This window comes from Dromiciops gliroides, chromosome 1, assembly GCF_019393635.1.
Source record: "Dromiciops gliroides isolate mDroGli1 chromosome 1, mDroGli1.pri, whole genome shotgun sequence".
Classification (NCBI taxonomy): domain Eukaryota; kingdom Metazoa; phylum Chordata; class Mammalia; order Microbiotheria; family Microbiotheriidae; genus Dromiciops; species Dromiciops gliroides.
This window is the reverse complement of record NC_057861.1, coordinates 167879641-167887780: the sequence shown is the minus strand read 5'-3', so window position 1 is coordinate 167887780 and position 8140 is coordinate 167879641. Positions and strand designations below refer to the sequence as shown.

Below are 8140 nucleotides of genomic sequence, written 5' to 3'. Positions count from 1 at the left end.
CTGATCAGTCATTTCGGTTGTGGCTAACTCTTCGTGACTCCGTTTGGGGTTTTCTAAGCAAAAGTACTGCAGTAGCTTGCTATTTCCTTCTCCATTTCTTTTTTTTTTTTTTTTTGGTGAGGCAATTAGGGTTAAGTGACTTGCCCAGGGTCACACAGCTAGTAAGTGTTAAGTGTCTGAGGCCGGATTTGAACTCAGGTACTCCTGACTCCAGGGCCAGTGCTCTATCCACTGCACCACCTAGCTAGTCATTTTATAGATGAGGGAACTGAGGCAAATAGGGTTCAGTGACTTGCTCAGGGTCACACAGCTAGTAAGTGTCTGAGGTCGGATTTGAATTCATGAAGATGAGTCTTCTGGATTCCAAATCCAGTATTCTGTCCATTGTATGACCTAGCTGTCCTAGTCTAATAATTATGCACATCATAAAACAACACAAAAATAGACATTAGGATAGGTTAAGAGGTCAAACCTGAGCTTTAGGAAAATCACTGGAAGTTATATAAACAAGATAGATGGGATGGAAGAGAGATATCAGGCCTGGAGAAAAGTTAGGAGTCTATTGCTAAGGGACCAAGGGACCCAAGGAGTAGATGTCCTGGAGCCTGGAGAGGGAGATGCCACCAACACTGATGCAGAGCAGCAGGGGACCCCTTGGAGATCCCTCCTCAGACCAGATCAAGTCATCCTCCATGCCCTCCCCTCCCCTTCCCAATCCCACCTTGTCCTGGGAGCCATAGATAGTTTGAGGCAACACATCCAGAGGTTCCTGGAGTAGAAAAACTTTGTCACTGATGCCCTGGGGAAGTTGGAGAGGATCTCCTATATAAAAAACTACTACCTGGCTGCAGGTTCCATTGCCTTCCTGGCCCTCTATCTCATATTTGGCTGTAGTGTTTCCCTGCTCTGCAACCTCACTGGATTCATCTGCCCAGCATAAGCTCCTGTCTACGTCATTCAAACCCCCAACAAAGATGATGACACCATCTACTTAACCTATTGGCTGGTATATAGCAGGGCTTCTTAAACTTTTTCCACTCAGACCCCTTTTCAACTGAGAAATTTTTAAGTGACCCTGGATATATAGGTAGATAAAATAGATATACATAACATTTTACTGTTGCCAAATTTTTCACAACCCCCACATTCAGTTATGTTGTCATATGGGATCATGACCCAGTTTAAGAAACTTTGGTATACCCACATGTACAAAAATATTTATAGCTGCTCTTTTTGTGGTGGCAAGGAATTGGAAATTGAGGGGATGTCCATCAATTGGGGAATGACTGAACAAGTTGTGGTATATGAATGTAATGGAATTCTATTGTGCTGTAAGAAACAATGAGCAGGGGGGCAGCTAGGTGGCACAGTGGATAGAGCACTGGCCCTGGAGTCAGGAGTACCTGAGTTCAAATCCGGCCTCAGACACTTAACACACACTTACTAGCTGTGTGACCCTGGGCAAGTCACTTAACCCCAATTGCCTCACTAAAAAAGAAACAATGAGCAGGTGGAGTTCAGAGAAACCTGGAAGGACTTGCATGAACTGATGATGAGTGAGATGAGCAGAACCAGAAGAACATTATACATAGTATCATCAACACTATGTATTGACCAACTGTGATAGATTAGATTCTTCTCACCAATCCAACAGAACAAGAATGTTCCAAAGGACTCATGATGGAAAAGGCTCTCCAAATCCGGGGAGGGGGCGGGGGGTGGGGGGTGGGGGGGGGGGGGTGGGGGAAGGAACTGTGGGATGTGGATGCTGATTGGACCATACTATTTCTTTTGTTTTTGATGCTGTTGGTTTTCTGATTTCAGGTTTTTCCTTTGTGCTCTGATCCTTCTCATATAGCATGACTAATGCAGAAATATGTTTGATGTTATTGTGTATATTTTACCTATATCAGATTGCCTGCCGTCTAGGGGAGGGGGTTAATATTTGAAATCTTATATAAGCAAATCTTGAAAACTATTTCTACATGTAACTGGAAAATAATAAAATACTTTTATTTAAATTTTTAAAAAAGAAGCTTTGGTATATATTTGGCCCAGCTGAGTTTTTCTCTGACATCTTCCTTTTCTGGTTCCCCTTCTGCTATGCAAAGAAGTGTGCCTTCTTGCTATGGTGAATGCATTTAATGGCCTGTAATGGCTCCCAGATCCTGTATCATCAACTGATCTGCTCCATCTTCCAGAGACATTGGCCTTCCATCGACAGCCTAGTAATTGAGCTGAGTGGACGAGCACTGTACCCAGCAGCCAGTTTGACCCAGGAAGCAACCAAGGCAGGGATGATTCACCCACAGAAGAATAAGTGAAGAGATCACCCCTGAGCCAGACTGGACAGTCTCCTCCCAGCCCCCTCAGCATCAGGGACCATGGCCCCCAATTCTGGCCCATGTCTAAGCAGCTTTCCCAGCTGTACCTTCCCAACTCCACCTTTTTGGGCTTTAGGGCATTAGAGAAGTCTCCCAGCCTGGGAGGTAGGGTAGGCATAGGAGGACTTCCACCCATTGAGGTTCCATCAGTACCAGCTAAGGGTCCTGCTGGCATTCAGACTGCTCTAAGTATACCTTTGGCCATCTGCCTCTGACCCCCTCTACCCACCACTGGCCTCCCCACAGGACTCTTGATATGTCCTGCTATTCCAGTTGCCCATGTATTTAAAAAACAAAAAGTCCTGCATAGGTAAAAAAAAAAAAAAAAAAGGAATCTATTGCAATTGTCCAGGTGAGAGGTGATGGGAGCCTGAACTAAGGTGATGGCTATGTGAGTAAGAGAAGAGACTGATCCAAGAAATGTGGGGGTAGAAATGAGATTTGGCAATTGACAGTATATTAGAATAAAAGATGACACCTGAGTTGTGAACCTGAGTGACTGGAAGGATGGTGATGCCCTGAGTGGTAATAAGGAAGTTTGGAAGAGAGGTGTGTTTGGGGGACACTGTAACATAATGAGGTCTGCAATCTGTTGTAATCACCCAACCAAGTCTCCTCATCCTATGTGAATCATTCTTTCCCACCAAAATAAAAATGGGGGAGGAAGGGCTCTTACTCATCAGTCACTACCCCGGATCAAAGAGTCTGCCTTCTGAAGGGCAATTACTACAGCCATGAGGTGACCCTTGGGGAGGTCTGGCAACCACCTCTGCAGGTTCCGCAGCTCCCTCTTCCTCAAGAGCCCTCCTCACTACTAGAGATCCAGAAAGGAAACTTCTGTCCACTAGAGTCCTTAGCACTGTCAAATGTTTCAATGTCAAAAACTGAAATGACTTTAATAAGGAAAATGATATTTTTAAAATGCTTCAGCATCCCCTTTGCTGTAGTACCTCAAGAACCATTGGGGACTTTGCATCTGACTTACACCTGAAAAGTCTCATGTGAATTGCCTCCCCCATTAGAGACCATCTTATTTATGTTTTGTTTTGTTTTGTTTGTTTTTTGGTGAGGCAATTGGGGTTAAGTGACTTACCCAGGGTCACACAGCCAGTAAGTGTTAAGTGTCTGAGGCCGGATTTGAACTCCTGACTCCAGGGCCGGTGCTCTATCTGCTTCACCATCTAGCTGCCCCGAGACCATCTTATTTAACTATTTGTGTATCCAGATCTTAGCACAGTGCTCAGCATATAGCATTTAACATATACTTTTTCATTTACTCACATTCACTCGTTCATTCATTACTCTGGGGCAAAGGTGTGGGTTTCTGAAATAGGAGGGGGATTTTCCTGATGTCACCTGCTCTGGGTACTCGGCAGGGGTTAGGTCATAACTGCCCTGGGGAGCTAACACCTGGCTCTGATGGGGGGAGGTTGGGAGCTAATACAGTAGGAGAGGGGGGTAGAGTCAGTAGAGGAATGTTGAGAGATGAGTAGGTGTGACTGTGTTGGAAGCAAGCCCATAAATGGCCACCATAGGGAGGGTGGGCTCATATACTCCCCGTTTTGACAAATATGGTAATGTTTTACATAATCATACATGTATAACCCATATCTGATTGCTTGCCGACTCAGGGAGGGGGGAGGGGAGAGGGGGAAGGAGGGATAAAAATTGGAACTCAAAACCATAATAAAAGTGTTTATTACATCATATACCTCCCTTTCCAATTGTTTTAACAATGCCCAGTGAAGTGGATAGAGATCTGGTCTTAGAGCCTAGAAGATTGAGATTCCAGTCCTCCTCCTGATTAATACTTGTTCTTTGAGCAGGTCACTTAAACTCTCAAATGGCCCAAGTTATGTTTTAAACCTATAAAGTGCAGAGGTGGCCATCTGCATTGACAGGAAATTCCTTCTCAGGGAATTCCTTATTCAATTTAAATCACAGGTTCAGTCCCCATACGGGGCAGCTGGGTTGGTTGTTGTCCATTCCGGACGAGAACAAAAAAATATTACTATGTTGGAGTCAAGGTACAGTGTGTCTGACTGTGGCTCATCAGACCAATAGGAGGTCAGAAGGCTCTGCCACCGGTTGGGCACGAAGAGTAGAGATGTCTCTAGATTTGTGCATCTCAAGTTTCTTTTGAGCTACTGCAATTCTGCTTTGCTCATACATGTTTGGTTGTTTTTGTTTTTGTTGTTGTTGGTTGGGGGGGGGGGGTGTTCAGGTCAATGAGGGTTAAGTGACTTGCCCAGGGTCACACACAACTAGTAAGTGTCAAGTGTCTGAGATCAGATTTGAACTCAGGTCCTCTTGAATCCAGGGCCAGGGTTTTATCCACTATGCCACCTAGCTGCCCCTGCTCATACAAATTTTACCAGGGTGTGGCTGTAGCTTTTTAAAGCTACATGTGAGAGCTGGGTGACAGGTGGACACCAAAGATGGGAAGCAGCCCTGAAAGGGGCTCAACAGCCCTCACACCAGAGATACTAATCTTCCCTGACACCCTGACACCCAGACCATATGGGTACTACAGTTGAAAGAGCATCATACCTGGCATCAGGAAGACCCGAATTCAAATTCAGCTTCAGACACTAGCTGGGTGATCCTGTGCAAGTTATTTAACTTCTGTCTGCCTCAGTTTCCTCATCTGAAAAATTGAGATGATAATAGCATCTCTCTCCTAGAGTTGTGAGGTTCAAGTGAGATTCTGTGAAGCAAACCTTCAAGTGCTATGTAAATGTTACTTATTCATAGTATTAATCCCCACGTGGAGGCAACAGTATGAACAAAAGTATCTCTAGTCTCTGAAAAAAATGTTAGAGACTTCATGGAGTTGTTCTGAAGCAGACAATGGCCAGACTGCCAAGTCCAAGAACAAACTGACTTCATCATACCCCAACACCTACCCACGTAGTGGGCAACCCCGAGCTTGCCAGGGCTTGTTGCAATGCCCTTCTCTCATAGGAAAAGCCATAGGCTGGCACTGGCCCATCAACATTCCTAGGAGCCACTGGGAACAACTGAATTGAGTTCCCACCCCCATTCACGCTCAGCCCCGTCAGCCAGCCTGCCCTCTCCTCTGTCTTCATTAGGCATTATTATTTTGAGACACATACTTCTTCCATTGCAGAGCAGCTGCTGGGGAGCTTGTGGGTGATGATTTCAGCTGCAGCCAGCTGCACACAGTGCCTCAGGCATCCCAGTCAGCCGAAACAGGAGCCCCACCCATTACCCAGACTCCAGGATCCCAAAGCACTCCCTAAACAGGCCAAGTCTCATTCTCTTCCCAAAAGGAAAAGTGAACCTTGGCAAACAGTCTTCTAGCTGTTCTCCTATTGATTAGCGTTCAGGACTGGCAGAAGGGAGGAGAGGGAGAATGGTCAACCACAAGAATGCTCCCGCAGCTAGGAGTGAAGTCCACCTTTAGTTTGGAAAATAGAGGCTGCTCAATTACCTCACCAACAAGACAAATACTCAGCTTTCTCCTTTGAAAAAGTTGGAAGAAATCTACTATTAAATACCTAGTTCTTACTCCCCCATTTTAAAGATGAGGAAACATCACACAGAGCTTAAATTACTTTTTCAAGGTCACACAGTGGAAGTGGAAGAGCTAGGATTTTAACCTAGGTCCTCAGATTCTGGGTAGCTAGATGGCCCACTGATGCACTGATGGAATGCCAAGCCTACAGTTAGACTCATCTTCCTGAGTTCAAATCTGGCCTCAGACACTTACTAGCTGTGTGACCCTGGGCAAGTCACTTAACCCTGTCTGCCTCAGTTCCTCATCTGTAAAAGGAGCAGGAGGAGGAAATGGTAAAGCACTTCAGCATATTTGTCAAGAAAAACCCAAATGGGTCATGAAGTGTTAGATGTCACTGACCTCAGACTCCAAATCCATTGTTCTTTCCACATCACCAAGCTGCCTTTTCTTCTCCTAGATACTTGCTCTGGATTTTGTTTTTCCTTTTTGTTTATTGTTTTACCATCCTAGATCCCAGGTATGGCTTTTAATTTCTGGGGTCATCTCTTCTGTATGAACATTCATGTTGTTTTGTTGTTACCCCTTACTACAATCACAGGGTTGGCTCCCTTACTTCACTGGGGCCCAGTTTCCTCTGGGCCAGTTTTCCTATGATGATCTCCATGGGAGGACTGTCTCCCCACCCTCTAACAAAATCCCCTCTTCTTTACATCTTACTACTCTTGCTCCTCTTGCCCTCACCACCTATGGAAGACAGCATTCCACCCCAGGCCATCTAGTACACAGGACATAATTTTGGATATGGAGTCAAGTATCCTGGATTTAAGACTGGGCATTTTTTACCTAGGGTGGGGGGTGGGGGGCTGGGGGGGGTGTCTTAACCTAAGGTCTATGAATTTGTATTTTTAAAATATTTTCATAACTGTATTTCAATATAATTTGTTTCCTTTAGAATATTATTTTATGCATTTAAAAACATTGTTCTAGAAAGGTTTTTCCAGGTTACCAAAGGGGTCTGTGACCCATTTAAGAATCCTTGACCTAGGGGCAGCTAGGTGGGGATAAAGCACTGGTCCTGGATTCAGGAGGACATGAGTTCAAATCTGGCCTCAGACACTTGGCATTTACTAGCTGTGTGACCCTGGGCAAGTCACTTAACCCTTATTGCCCCTCCAAAAAAAAAAAATCCCTGACCTAGGGAAACTCAATTTCTTCATCTGTGTCTCATTTTTCTCCTCCATAAGATGAGAGAGTTAGAGTAGATGACCTCAAAGTTTCCTTCTAGGGAAAGCTAGGTGGCACAGTAGATAAAGCACCAGCCCTGGATCCAGGAGGACCTGAGTTCAAATCCAGCCTCAGACATTTGACACTTATTAGCTGTGTCTAGGCAAGTCACTTAACCCTCATTGCCCTGCAAAAAAAAAAAAAAATGGGGGTTTATTAAAAAAAAAAGTTTCCTTCTAGTTCCAAATCAATGATCCTATGATTTCAGATTCACAAGGGAAAAGCCCACAAAGAGCCAAGAATATTTTAGGCAAACACTAGAGAAATCTAATTATCCAGAGTCTGTTTCCTGATATTTTAGTGAGGGTGGCTTTTTCACTGGCTGATCAGAATTCAAAAGAATCACATACTCTGTTGCCCTTTCCCTAATCTATCCAGAAGGAATCCGTTGGAGAATCAGATAGCAAAACCACTCCAGGGTCTTTGCCAAGAAAACCCTATGGACAATATTGGCATATTATGGTCCCCAGGGTGACGGAGTCAAACGTGACTAATGACCGAACAACAATCCATTGAGAAAGTGAGGAAGTTATTTCCAGGGAAATAATTGGGTCAGTGACCACCTGATGACTACATGACCAACACAGCGGCTGAAGAAGTTATATGGCTTGATAGAAGGAAGGTGGGTAACTGGTCTTGTCTCTGAATGGGAAGACTGTGCTTAAAGAAGTTGTTTGTCCTAGCTTTTCAGTAGTCCTATGTGGGAATCCCTGGTCTCTGGTTGATCTTTGTACCTAGAGACCTTTAACAGGGCCTCACAAGAAACTCAGTTGCACAACCTCAGCCATCCCCTTCCCTCCCCAGTGAACATTCAAAAGGCAAGAGTAGCAGTCAACTGCTACCTTCCACCCAGACTGGGAAGTTGATGTCTACTTAGGTCCCAGAAACTTCTGGGTGTGCTCTTCTTAATTGTAGGGCCAATCCCAGCTCAGTCTGGCCTCACAAGTTGGTGAGTGAAATAGGGAGTGATTTCTTAAACCAGGCACACTCC

At 44.8% G+C, this 8140-nt stretch overlaps 1 pseudogene; it reads left to right on the top strand.

Moving 5' to 3' along the window:
• The first annotated feature begins 520 nt into the window (after positions 1–520).
• LOC122746825 lies at positions 521–2324 on the top strand (annotated as a pseudogene).
• Positions 2325–8140: the final 5816 nt, after the last annotated feature.